At 35.3% G+C, this 14,172-nt stretch overlaps 1 protein-coding gene across 4 annotated transcripts in view; it reads left to right on the top strand.

The window, feature by feature from the left end:
* Nucleotides 1-717: 717 nt before the first annotated feature.
* Nucleotides 718-14,172, top strand: part of RABGAP1 (RAB GTPase activating protein 1) — a 195,086-nt gene continuing 181,631 nt past the window's right edge. For 2 of the 4 annotated variants that reach the window (XM_074293001.1, XM_074293002.1), the window contains exon 1: nt 721-792. The gene's annotated coding sequence lies outside the window, so the exon portion shown is untranslated. Of the gene's footprint in view, nt 793-1,915; nt 1,992-14,172 lie in introns of all 4 variants that reach the window. The other 2 variants (XM_074293000.1, XM_074293003.1) reach the window with 2 other exon arrangements.

A 14,172-nucleotide genomic window follows, 5' to 3' on the forward strand; every position in this document is an offset into this window, starting at 1 on the left:
GCCTAGGCACAGGAGGCCTCCACACATCAGGATCCCAACAGTTGCCAGTCTTCCTCCATACCAGGCCATTTCCACGTATTTACTTTGTATACATTTTTTTTTTTTTGTATTTACTTGCATGAGTGAAGTTTCCCCCTATAAAATGTAAGTTCTCCGAAGGAAGTAGTTTAGTCTATCTATCTGCAGTGTCTAGCACAGAAGTGCACGCAGCTAAATGTCAAGGACTGGAACTAGGCCATCAGACTTTCTCACGTCTCCACACACCACAGCGACAGAAAAGATCTGGGTTCTAACACAATCTAAGAGCTTGGGAAAGTTAAGAAACAATTATTCTCTCTCGCCATTAGTTTCCGCTTCTGTAAAACAAGCGGATTGTATTCCAAGAACTCCAGGACGCCTCCAAGTTATAAATTGCACATGCTATGTTGCCGGTTTCCCTTTTAAGTCCCATCACAAAATCTCCCTGGCTAAGCTTCCTGGACCTATCAATTCCAGCAGCCAGACGCGGTAAAAAAAAAAAAAAGGTGCGCAGGCGTAGCGGCTCCGGCAGTTGGGGAAACTGGACGGAATCCTGTGTGGGGAGACCCAGGACTGCGTGCCGCATCTTCTGACCAATAGAAACCGTAATCACCAATCGTGGCCTATGGCTTAACATGGGAGGCGGAACGGAGGGCGGAAGGAGTGCAGTTCACGTGACGCGGGAGGGGCGAGGGGCGGGGCAGGGAGGCCCTAGCAGAGGAGCCTCGGGGACAGGACGGCTGCTGCTGAGGAGGAGACGGCGGGTCGGGTCGGGTAGGGCCGCGTTCCCCCCTTCTAACCCACCCACCCACCAACTATCCTCCGCGGGAGGGGTGGCAGCTCCACTCACTGTGATCCCTTGAAGCCCTGTAAGGGGGAAGCCTGGCAGTCTTCTGTGCTTCCCTCTCTTGTGGGGGGTAGGGCCCCGGAGTCGGCGTCTGCTTTTAATCCCACCTCTTTAGCGTGGCTTCGGCCCGGAGCCCCTATAAACTACTGGGTTAGATTTGGGGGGAGGGGGAAACCCGGGAGAAGCAGTGATGGGGATGGGCGCATGCGCAGGAAGGGGCCTCTGACCAAACCGGTTGCCCCTGTCTGGGTGGGGGTGTCTGCTTGTCTTCTTTTACCTCTTTTCTTGAAAGGGAGACCACCCTCCTTGTTGTCCTGACCCTGTTGACCACTTCCCCAGCCTTTGAACCTGGAGTATTCAGGCAGAAAGATAGCTCAATCCCAGAATTACAAATTGTTATTTCTAGGAGGATCGATCATCTAATGCTGCCTCAGTTTGCACATTTGTAGGTTTAGAAGGGCTTTGGTAACTAAGAGCCTGTACTCTTAAGTTCTAAGGTCCTTCGAAGCTCTCAGGCTCGTGTAAGACCTTGATTTTTGCAGACAAGCTGAAGGAGGCCCATTATTTGGGGCTCCTCAATTTGTTGGTGACAGAACTGGGACTGGAAGTATTCATTCCTGAATTTCATGTTTTCCAAGGCACCAAGCTTCTTTTCACTGTTCTTCCAGTAGTTCCTTCTGTTTCTGCAAGTATTCTTAGACCTCTCCTATCTTAAAAACGAAAAAGCAAGCTCAACTTTTTATTAAACTGTTGCATTTTTATAGAGCAGAAAAAGCTTTTAGAGGGACTTGCTTAGGGTCTCGTGGCTAATGAGTGCTAGGTCTTGTCCAAGTCCAGCGCTAGTCCCATCTCGCTCCCGTAAAGGAATGTTTGTCCCTCAAACTGTCTTTGCCCTAACTTTTGTGAGTCAGTCTAGACTGTGCCTTTTTGAAAAGTTATCTGAGCATTGGCCAGCCATTTTCCCCCTGCTTGTGAGCTCTTCCCTTCCTGCTGCTTCTTTCATTGTGTTGATCATTTTTTAGTTCATTCCTGTAACTCATCTCTTTCTAGCACTCAAAACTTCAACATTTACTAAGCACCAGCTATGAGGAGAGTGCCGTCCTTATTGCTGATGAACAAAATTTAGGTAATGCTTAATTTCTGTCCTCATTGAATTTATGGATTAGTATAATGATAAAACTTTATAAGAAATTAAATTATCTGGTATCATTTGTTAATATAAGTGCATAAGGGAAGTAAAAGCAAAGTGCACTTTGTGGAGAGGGAGATCAGGGAAGGTTCATGAAGTGAAATAGTCGAGATTTTGAGTTAGACTTGAAAAGAAAGATAAGGTTTCACTAGGCAGATCGAGCAGTAGTCTAGGGTTAAAGAAAGTTTAGAATCAAGTGTATCTATGGGATGGGGAATCCAGTTTGATCTTTACCTTGATATTTCATAGTTGATATCAGTCAATGCTAATAAATCACAATGTTCATAGTATGATAGGATTTAAAAATGGGAAAGTACACTAACTCATCATCCAACCCCTTCATTTTATAGATGATGAAACTGAGAGAGGGTGACTGATTTGCCCTAGATTATATGGGTAATAACAGAATCAAGATTTGACTCTTAGTCTTATAACTCCAATTCCCTTACTCTTGTTGATAAGAAGTATGTTTTGTTTTGGCAGAAAGTAAAGGTCAGAGAGAGCGAAGGATGGTCCAGACTCATGATTTCTTTGGTATAAGAAATTTCCTCTACCAGCACTCATTTGCACTTGCTCATCAATTTACAGCCTTAGAAAATTGTCTAGGGCACTAAGAGAATCATTCACATAATGCTTTTCAGAGGCAAGATTTGAATCCTAAGCCTCCTACTCCTAGGTTTTCACCAATCTCAATGCCTATCAAACATAGCCATGAAAATAACATGCCTTAGCTCTTTAAGATTTGTCACCATCAGCTTAAAGAGTACTCTTGTGCTTAGTGTATCGATCATATTATTATCATCATCATCTCTCTCTCTCTCTTTTTATTTTACTTATGGCTTCAGTTATGGACTATATTGTTTATTTTAGGAAGCTAATATCTTTGGATTTGTTGAGCTAACATATTACTATTACATAGTCATTTTAACATTAACGTTAATTTTTACGCTTATTTGAAGTCTTGGTTTTGTTTTGTTTTGTTTTGTTTTAAATAGGGAAATAAATGGTAATTTCTTTTGAAATTTTTATTAAAGCAAATACCTGCCTTCTAGTTGTCCCTTCCAGCTACTTTATTTTATATAAGTTAGGGACTGTTCAAAAAAGTTGAAATTTGTTATCTTAAATTTCTGTAGTTGAATAGCCAAAGAAACTATTTCTAATACTATCAGAATGTGTCAAGGAATAAGTGAATTTTTTCTTTCATGCATAGCCTATAATAACCTGGTGTCTGAATTCTACATAAATATAGGAGGTATGAATAAGCACATTGAAATCTTTTCACATCAGTGTTTGCCTTTAAATTTTGAATTGGAAAAATATTTTTTTCCAATGTTACCCTTTGGCACAACTATAGTTTTTTGTTTGAAAGTTAAAATCTGGAATTGACAGTTTTGTATATGTGATGACTTTGGAAATTCTCTAGAACTCTGTAATTAAAAAAAAAGTAATAAATCTTCATTACCTTCTAAAATATATGTAAAGTAATACCCAAATAATTTATAATTGATTTTGTAGTGTATTGTGTTCTTTCAGATTTTTCTAATTTTTAATTTTTAATTCAGCACATTGAAGTTTCTAAAATGTCTCAAAAATTAATTGATTAATTGCATATTAAAAGTATTATTTTGTGATATATGAATACTCTTATAGATAAAAGCTAATCCTTAATCCCACCTATAAAATAATGGGATTGGATAGGTGATATCTGTGGTCAATTTCAGTTTTAAGCCTAATGATCATTGTTATAATGCTGATGTGGTGATATAAGATTACTCTGTTTTATGTATTTTCTTATCAATAAGCACATATGAAGAGCCTCCTAAAAATTGCACATAATATGGTGCTTCCTTCTAGGAGCTTAACTATCTAATTGACAATTATACAAATAATTATGTGAAGGAAAATGAGGTAAGTGCAAGGTAAACATGGACAGAGGCTATGTGAAATGTGAGGAGATGGAATCTCAGATCTTTTAAGGAAAGGGGAGAGTTAAGTCTTAATAGATAGATTTCTAGAGAGAGTTGAGGCCTGGGGGATGTCAAGAGGTGTTACAAAAATGTTATAATTATAAAATAAAATTAAAAAAAAAAAAAAAAAAAAGAGGTGTTACAGAGAGAGAGAAAAGAAGATGCAACTTTGGTAGGAATGAAAGGTGTATGAATAGGACTAATTTGAATTAAAGCCAGAAAGATAGACTTTGGTCAGACTGTTGAAAGCATTGAATACTAGTGTTTTTATTTTGTTTGATAGACAGTAAGGTCATTGAAGGTTGTTGAGTTGAGATGTATGTAGAAAATATGCTTACGCTCTAGACAAAAATTACTTCACTGTTCCTTATGATATTGTTTACTACCTCGTCAAAAAATGATATCCCCTGCAGAGAAAATTCCTAATTATAGTGCCCCTACTCTAGTCATTTTATCAATAGGGGAAATATACCTGGACCAGAAAACCTGGATTTTAGTTTTGGTTCAAACTCACTGTGAAATTTACTTAACCTTTTGAGCCTCAGTTTTCCACTCTATAAAATGAGGGAGTCAGACAAGATGTCTGTTTCCTTCAGAGTATCAATGGTACACTGTGGACTTGTTCAAATGATTATAGTCTAAAATAGGTTCTTAATCTTTTTGTGTCATGGAATACTTGGTGAAACCTCTAGACACCTTCAAATAATGTTTTCAAATGTGTAAAATGAAAAATGTAAGATTACAAAGAAAATAAATTCTATTGAAATTCAAGGATTAAAATATTAAAAAAAAAAACAAATTCATTGACTATATCTTAAGAATTCCTGTCTCAGATCTGTGCTAGCAAGTACATATTGGTGCACACCTGTAATCCCTACTACTGGGAAGACTGAAGTTGGTGCATCATTTGAGCTCTGTAGTTCTGAGCTGCTATGGGCTAAATTGGATATCTATATCTATACTAAGTCCAGCACCAAGATGTTGAGCTTCTATGAGTGGGAAGGCCATAACACTGCCTCAGATAGCCAAACCAACTCAGATGAGAAATGAGTAGGTCAAGAATTCCTGTATTGATCCATAAGTAGGATCAACATGTTGGGATATTGTCCTTCCAACCTAGGTGAAATAGGAAAACACAATCTCAGAATAAAATCTATACTAAATAAACTTGACCTTTTTGATGAATGTTTTTATATTAAATGTATTTCCCTTATGTAGCTTTTTGCTAAGTTGTTTAATAGTCTTATAGTCGTTAGTGTAATTATACATGTTATAAAACTTCCAAAGTATTTGGAATATAATTTGCATTGGCTTCATTTAAATAATTTAATAGAATGTTAATAAATGCCATGTTAATTTAAGATTACAGGGAAATTTATGGAATCTTATGTCTTAACTATATATTTGCCTTTTAATATTCTATATTCAGGTCTTGAGAAAAATGTAAATATGAGGAATTGATGCTTGGCAAATGTTCCTAAAGGAAACACAAGCTTATATAGATTCAAGGGTTCATGGAATATTTGAGCTGAAGGGGACTTGAGAGATCCAGGCCAAGATGAAGTAATGTGCCCAGAATCACTTAGCTAGTTGGTAGCAGAGGCAAGACTAGAAATCATTTCTTCTAGTTCCCAATCCAGTGCACTTTCTTTCATGCCCATTTATGTAAGCAGTGCTTCTTGTTTATTTTTTCTCTCAAGAAAAAAAAAACTGATATTATTGAATAGGTGTATAAATTGGAAATTTGTTTGACCTTAGCAATCATCTTTCTCTGCAAAATATTAAAAGAGTAATGATGTGACCAATATGTCAGAGCCATGTCCTAAATACACTTAACTGATGTTTTTTGTCCTTCAGAATCCAGTAAGATTACATTTGAAGTAGTCATCAGTTTATAATATTGTTAATTAAATAAGCCTTCTGGAAGATTGCTGTGGTTCCAAATAAAGAGGTTTTTGAAGTTTGGCTCTTCCAATAAATGTTTTTTGGTGTGTTTTTTTTTTCCCCCTCTTTGATTCAGTGAATATATAAGCTTTATACAAGGTATCCCTAAAATGTTAGTACAATTTAAAAAAAAAAAAAGTTTTACAAGGCGATTGGGGTTAAATAACTTGCCTAGGGTTAAAATGCTAATATGTATCAAATGTCTAAAGCTGGATTTGAACTCAGGTGGCTTCTAACTCCAGGGTTGACACTATCCACTGAGACTTTGGGGAACATTCCGTCTTCACTTAGTTCTGTCAATGATACCGAGAAAACTTAAATTGATCCCATATCATTTTCATTGTTCCTTTTTATAAGTAACTGATTTTACTCTGTAGCTGCTTAAATCATAGTTCTTTATTTCTAAACTTAGTTCAGAGTTTAGCTGAGCTATAATGGGTTAAGTTTTAAAATCCAACTCTCCTGTCTCAAAGAATTTGTGACTTTGGAGGATATGTGAGAATGCAATAGTTTTGGTCTGATATCTTTACCACTACACAATTCCTTCAAGGATGTCTGGTTTGCACTCCAAAAGTTTAGGCCACTATCTTTCATTTGCATTCAAACAATGAGCACTTTTTAGTCTCATAAAAGAAAGTGTGTATGGTGAGAGGGGGTGGGGGAGTGGCATTGCTAGCCCTCCATTACCAAACTTCCACCCAATCATGTTCTTCTCTATGACTCAGTTCTATAACCAGTCATATTTCCTTTAGTTCTGTAATGTCATCTATCCTATTCTGATATTTGTTCTGTATTCCCTAAAACCTATAAATGGGATACTGTTCTTTGCTTAGGGTCTTGGGCATTAATGGAGGCAAGCCATTGATCCATTTATTGACCAAATAGCATACCCCTGCTAATATAGGTTATGTTGCTCAGAGATCTGCTTCAGTTTACCTTTTTGTTAAAATTTTATCACAATAACATTGAACTGCATGTAGTACCTTGCATAACTTGAGGAATCACTTCTTCATACTTCAGACCAAAGGATTTGGAACTAGAGGAGATCTTAGAGATCATCTGGGTCTATCTATTTATTTTACAGATAAGGAAATTGAGGCCTAGAGAAATTTAAGTAAATTGTTTTATGTCACAAGATAAATGACAGTCACATTAGAAGGAAGAAAGCACACTCAGTCTTATTCAAATACACTGCTTTTTCCACTTCATGCCTACTTTTTGTGTGTATATGTGTGTTTTATATATACATATCTGTGTACATAAAATCTAAAAGTATGCTGACTTTGATGTGCATTTTTCTTTTAATAATTTTGTTAGATGCCTGTGTTTTGATCTCCCAAGGGTTAATTATCAGTGACATTCATATGCTGTTCTAATGAGGTTACATTTGCATACAACTTCCAGTGATCTTTAACAAAAACAAATTTTTCTGTGTATTAAAATCTGACAGCTCATGCTTTATAAATCCTGTTGCCAAATTGGAAGCCTTTATGGAAATTTAATTGTCAATTTTAAAGATTAAATTTGCATTACCCCTTTTCAACTTGTTAGGCATTTGTTACCTACTAAATATAGGTACTGTGCATAGCAGGGAAGATAAAAAAGGGGGAAAAGAACCAGACCCTACTCTCAAGGAGCTTGTACTCTTTTGGGAATACATTTGCACAGAAAAGTATACAACCATTTGAAGATTAAGTTAACAGCTCAGGGGATTGGAAAAGATTATCTCCAAGAGGTGTCACTTAGATTGAATTTAGAATTGTAAGAGATAGACCTGAGAAGTGAATTCCAGCCCTTGAGTAGGTAGGAGGTGTAATGCAGAACTCTGGTAACAATAGTAAATAGACCAACTTAGTTAGACACTTGGACTGTGTGAAGGAGAGTAGTGTGATATTATGCTTGAAAAGGTAAGCTGGAGCCAGATTGTAAATGTCTTCTAAAAGCTGAGTTGAGGATTTTATTTTTTTATCCTAGATACAATAGAGAACCTCTAAAGATTCTTGGCAGGGGAGTGACTTGGACTTGCATTATTTAAAAATTATTGCATGGAGAGTAGGAGAGGGGAAAAAAGGCTGGAAGCAGGGAGACCAATTAGGAGACAGTTAAAGTAATCTAAATGAGATGATAAGTTCCTGAATTAAGGTTGTAGTTGTATGAGCAGAGAGAAGGAAAAAGAAAGGAGAGAGATGATGTGTTGGTAGAAGTTTGGAGGAGTGATGAGTTTAGACAGGAAAATATGTACTCTGAGATACCTACAGCATATCCAAGTAGATTTGCCAGTGGGTGATTTTGGACTAAAACTCAGGTCAGAGCTTAAATGTATTAATTCTGGAGTCATACACATATTTATGATAACTGAATTCATGGCAGTTCACCAAGAATTTTAGGATATAGTGAGAAAAGGGCCTGGAGGCCTGGGAATGATATCCAGCAGGGTATACAAGGAAGGATCAGACCAACTGAAATAGAACTATGGAGAAGGAATTGGTCCAATCTGTAGTAGTACAGAATTGGGAAACCAAGAAAAGGCCATTAGTTTTCACATTTTAAAAATCATTGATAAGTCTGAATTCCAAAGAAATTTTTTTTTCAAGGTGGAGGTGAGGGGGAGAGAGAGAACCTGTATGAATGAAAATATTTATGGCACCTCTTTTTGTGGTGGCAAAGAATTAGAAGTTGAGGGAATGTCCATCAATTGGGGAATGGCTGAACAAGTATGTGATTGTGTTAGCATAATACTATGGCACTATTAGAAATGGTTCTATAAGAAATAGCATAGCTTCAGAAAAAAAATTGGAAAGACTTATATGAACTGATGCAAAGTAAAGCGAGTAGAATTGGGAGAACATAGTACAGAGTAACAGTAATATTTTAAGATTATTAGCTGTGAACGATTTAACTATTCTCAGCCATAAAATCCAAGATTGTATTATATAGTCCAAGACAGTTTTGAAGGACTTATATGATGAAAAATGCTATCCATTTCCCGAGAAAGAACTGAGGGAGGCTGAATGTATACTTCATTACTTTTTTTATTTTTCCTATTGTTATTCCATGTTTTCTTTCTAATGTGACTATTTTGAAAATGTTTTGCATGACCACATACTTTTAATCCTTATCAAATTGCCTTCTCAAGAAGAAGGTGGTAAGGAGAAAAAGAATTTGGCACTCGAAAATGTTTTTTAAATGTTAAAAAAAAACTTTTTTATATAATTGAAAGAAAACATATATGTATGCACATACATATTTTAAAAGAATTCTGCTAATAGCTAGATGTTGATAGTTGGTTCTAATAAAGGCATAGGAGAGGCATGTTTCTAGATATATAAGGAAAAAGTGGAGTAGGTAAGGAAAGACTGAAGTTGGAGGAGGTGGTGAGAGATTAAAGAGAACAAGCATCCAGATATGGAAACAATAGGATCATGGACAAGTAGAGGAATTAGCTTTGACAGTACTTCATAGAAGATGGTTCACTAGCATGGAAACAAGAACAGTGAAGGGAAGGAATCCAGATAACCCAGGGTTGGAGGTTTATATAACATGAATGGCTATTTACACGATTTATACCTTATATTTCCAAATTCTGACAAATCTGTAAGAACTGGTAGTTTCATAATAATAAATGATCTGTACTGGTATGCAAAATTTCTTTTCTTTGAAAAAAAAATATTTTAAAATGCAGCCAGGATTGTAAGGGGCAAGTTTATCTCAGGTTAAATTAAATTATATTGGGCAAAAAGAATTATGTTAAGCATATTAACACTTTTGCCCATTAGAGATAAGCGAATTTCTTTTGCCTAGATTCAATCCTGTTATATACTACTTCTGACTATGAATAGAATAGGATATAGCAAGTTTAAATTTATTCATATTTCTGCTTATGACTATTTAGCCTTTTCAGGATAAGAAAAAGAATAATTGTAATGCATTTTCCTATTTTATTTCAAGGTATTCAGTAATCAGACCATAAGAAGAAAAAAAACTTAGAAGATCTGGATTTGAAACTTACCATCCACTTTTATTAGCCATATACCTCCTGCTTATGCTGCCTACTTCATAGGATTGTTGAAAATTGTGAACTGTTTGTTTATTGTATCAGACAAGTGGCCTCCTTAAAATCTATTTTAAAAAACCCCTTTCTTTTTATTTTATTTACCCTTCCTAAACAATTTTTCAAGACAAGTTAGAAAACCTGGATTCCAATCCTAGTTCTGTTACGGTCTCATTTGCCTTGAGCAAATCAATTAACTTCTCAAATTTAAAATAAGGAGATCATTAAAACCTGAGCCTGTCACTCCCCATCCTTATTCAGTGAATTCTGGTGGCTCCCTATTCATTTGTCTTACTCCTCTTCACATACTCTCCCAATCCAATGACACTGGCCTCTTTGCTATTCTGAAATGTAACACTCCATCTCTCATCTTTGTTTTCACTAGCTGTCCCTCTTCTGGAATTTTCTCCCTGTTTTCTACCTTCTGGTTTCTTTTAAGTCTCAGCCAAAACCCCTCCTTTGGCAAGAAGCCTTTTGAGGTCCCACATAATGGTAACACTTTCCTCTGAGATAATCTCCAAATTATTCTGTATAAATCTCGTTTGAATAGTTATATGTTATATGTAACAGTTTGAACATGTTATATCCTCCCATTATACTGTGCAGATAGTTTAGAGCAGATAGTTTTTTGCCTTTCTAGTATCTAGCACATAGTAGGTACTTAATAAATGCTTGTTGTCTTGATTGGATAAGATAGATGACATAAGTAAAAACTCTGAAATCCTATGGTTATATAAAAAAAAAAAATCTATATTCCTGAAAAAAGAACCCTTCCCAAAATACATTGGAAACATTACCTTTAGTATTAAACTCCATATGTTAGTATGAGTCTAGTATATAAAAGGAGTACTGGATTTTGTGTTAGAGGACCTATAAATCTCTGCTGCTTCAAGTGATCACTTAATGTTATTTGACTACCTGCTCATTCACCTTCACTTTAAAATGTTATTCTATCCTTGTCTAGAACAAATCCTAGCTCCTTCTGCTCATAGCACTATACTTCAGAGAACATGTCTTCTGCCAACTATTCTTGGTTTGCCCTCACTCAGCATCCTGAAAATTAACAGAGGTCATAGTTAAGCTTAGATAATGTTTATTATTATTTCATTTCTCTTAAGTATTGGTCACAGGTTAATTTGTTTTAATTTTCATTCAGCCACTTAGGTAAAAGAGAAATTAAATATGTAATATTCTGGAGCTGAACATAATAGCACCTAAGCATGGTCTTGCCCAAGGGGAACAGAATAATTGTTGTTGGTTGGAAAGAAAAACAATCTTGAGTATTTCTATAAAAGGCAAGGAATTTTTTTCACTTAATAGTAAAAAACTATTTTATACATAATTGGAATAAAATTAAATACTATTAAGTTTTCAATAGTTTTCAACATTTCATCTTTATAAGATTTTGCATTCCATATTTTTCTCTCTCTTACCTGTTCCTCCCCCTTTAAAGAAAAGGCATTCTAAAGGCATTTATTACTATCATTTCAATAATAACACTTCTAAAGTAAGAAGATCTGGGTCCAAATCCTAATTTTGCTACTTATTTCCTATGTTAGTATAAATGAGTTACTTCTGCCTCTCTGGGCTTGTTTCCTCCTCTGCAAAAGGAAATAGTTAATTTCTATCTCTAAATAAAATTTATAAGCAGCTCTATGTTGCTCTCATAGATTCACAGTTCTTACTGGTCAAATGAAGAAATCATATTAAGCACATTAATACTCCCTAGTAGAAATGAGTCCCATGCTTTTCCCACAACAGCACAGTAATTATTCCATGAACTGACTAAATTGTTTCTATTCAGATAGAGCCTTTTTAAGAATATAATTGTTTTTTAATATGATAGAAAATCACAGAATTTTCAAGCTGAAGGACTTTAAAAGTCATAATATTAACTATTTAGTCTCCAATAAACATTGTGCTAAATGCTGAGGATTCAGACACAAAATAAACCATCCCTTTCCCTCATGAAGCTTACGTTCTTTTCTGTTTTTAAATTCTGGCTATGATCAACACTAAGTAAGATGAGCATTTCCATGCATGAAGCAAAAAGAAGGTCATAATTAAAGTCGCAAAGCTTTATTATGAGCAACTTGTTTTTCTCCCTAAATATATAATATACACCAGTCATCTTCTAAGCTACCCTGCTTTTCTGGGTTTCCTACTACTACTAAAAAGTAGAGATGAGAAAATAATGAATTTCAGGTAGGGAGTCTGCAGTGTCAAAACTTAAAAACAATCTGTTTCTCTACATGTGTAAAACCCATTGAATAGTTCAGTATGGTTGAATCACAGCAGAGGTAGAGGAGAGGAATGTGTAAGAAGATTGAAAAGGTAAAAAAGGGATGTGCTTGTGAGGAAATTTACATGTCAGACTGGTGTGATTGTGAAGAGATTTAAATGTCAGACATTATTATTTTGTTTGGAGCAATTTGCTCAGATACGCTTACCTGTTTCTCCAGCTTTTCCTTTCTCAAACATTCATAGAACATTTTGTTTCATTTCTTATTTCTCCCCTCACTTGTCTTATACTTATATATGTGTAATTTTTTTTTTTTTTTTTTTTTTGAAGATCATAAAGTTGGTGGCAAGATGCTGAAATCCAGGTCCACTACAGTTTCTACTATTCAGGATGTAGTACTTTGACGTCTTCTGCAGCTCACCACATGTAGAGAGGCAAATTGGACAGTGAGAATTAAATAAATCATAAGGTTTTGAGCTAACAGGAACCATAGACTAGTTCACATATCTGTCTTATCTTCTCATAATTATTGTAATATTTTCTACATTATGAGTAGAATTTTATCCAATTATAAATGTTCACAGAATTTTGGTACCTTTTCATTAATTAAAAAAAAATCTTTTTTGGTTTGTTTTTTTAATTTTGTTTGATTAAAGTTTAGAAACTGCAGTTTTGTATTTTATTCTAAAGAATTTTACCCCTACCTCACTAAAACCTAATTAACTTGCAAGTAAAACATCACTTTCCTGATGTCATTGGTCCTTTTTGAGAACAAAGAACAAGAAACATCAACTTTTTAAAGAGCCTATTATTTGATAGTGAATCTTTTGCTTTGATGAGTCTTACTTATATTTCCTGTAGTTTGGAGTTTTCATTTAAGAAACTAATCTTTCTGTACCCTTAAGATACATTTCTTTTTAGTTTTATTGAAGAAAATGGGCTGTTGAAAACAAAATTTTGAATTTAGGCACACAGAAGGGAAGCATTGTGGTATAGGGGAAGGGATAGCTTTAAATCAATGATAATAGGTTCAGATTCCAACTTTCACAACCCTCATCCTTGTGACTTTCAACAAGTAATTTCTGAATTTCAAAGGAATTGGGACACATCTTCACATCCAGACTTTTGCCTTGTGCATTGTGTGTGTGTGTGTGTGTGTATGTAAAACCCCTAGTTTACATAGTTAATCCAGGATCTCATCATATATGTGTGTATGTATCACAATGAAGTAGAAAAAAATATTTTTGTTACTCAATTGTTTCTGATTCTTCATGACTCATCAATCATAGCATGCCCAGGTCTTTCTATTCTCCACTATTTCTTGAAGTCGGTCCAAGCTAATTTCTTTATTTCAATGGTCATTTTCTTTTCTTTCTTTTCTTTCTTTCTTTCTTTCTTTTTTTTTTTTCTGAGACAGTTGGGATTTGCCCAGTGTCATACAGCTAGTACATGGTAAGTGTGTGAGGGCAGATTTGAATTCAGGTCCTCCTGACTTCAGGGCTGATGCTCTATCCACTGTACCACTAGCCACCCCTCAATGATCATTTTCCGTGATCTTATCCTCTGCCAACTCCTTTTCTTCTTGCCTACAATCTTTCCCAACAGCAAGGTCTTTTTCAGTGAGTTCCATCTTCTCATTATGCAGTCAAAGTATTTAAACTTCAGCTTCGATATTTGACTTTCCAATGAAAAACTTGATTTTTGTATGTGTTAACTGATTTGATCTCCTGCGCAAAGAACTCTCAAACAGCTTGTCTATCACAGTAATTTGAAAGTGTTGATTTTACTGTGCTTAGCTTTCCTAATAGTGCAACTCTCACAACCATATATTGCTTCTGGAAAAACCATCTCTTTAATTGTACAAACCTTTGTCAGAAAAGCATTATCTCTGTTTTTTTAGTATGTTGTCCAGAA

This window comes from Sminthopsis crassicaudata, chromosome 2, assembly GCF_048593235.1.
Source record: "Sminthopsis crassicaudata isolate SCR6 chromosome 2, ASM4859323v1, whole genome shotgun sequence".
NCBI classification, from domain to species: Eukaryota; Metazoa; Chordata; class Mammalia; order Dasyuromorphia; family Dasyuridae; genus Sminthopsis; species Sminthopsis crassicaudata.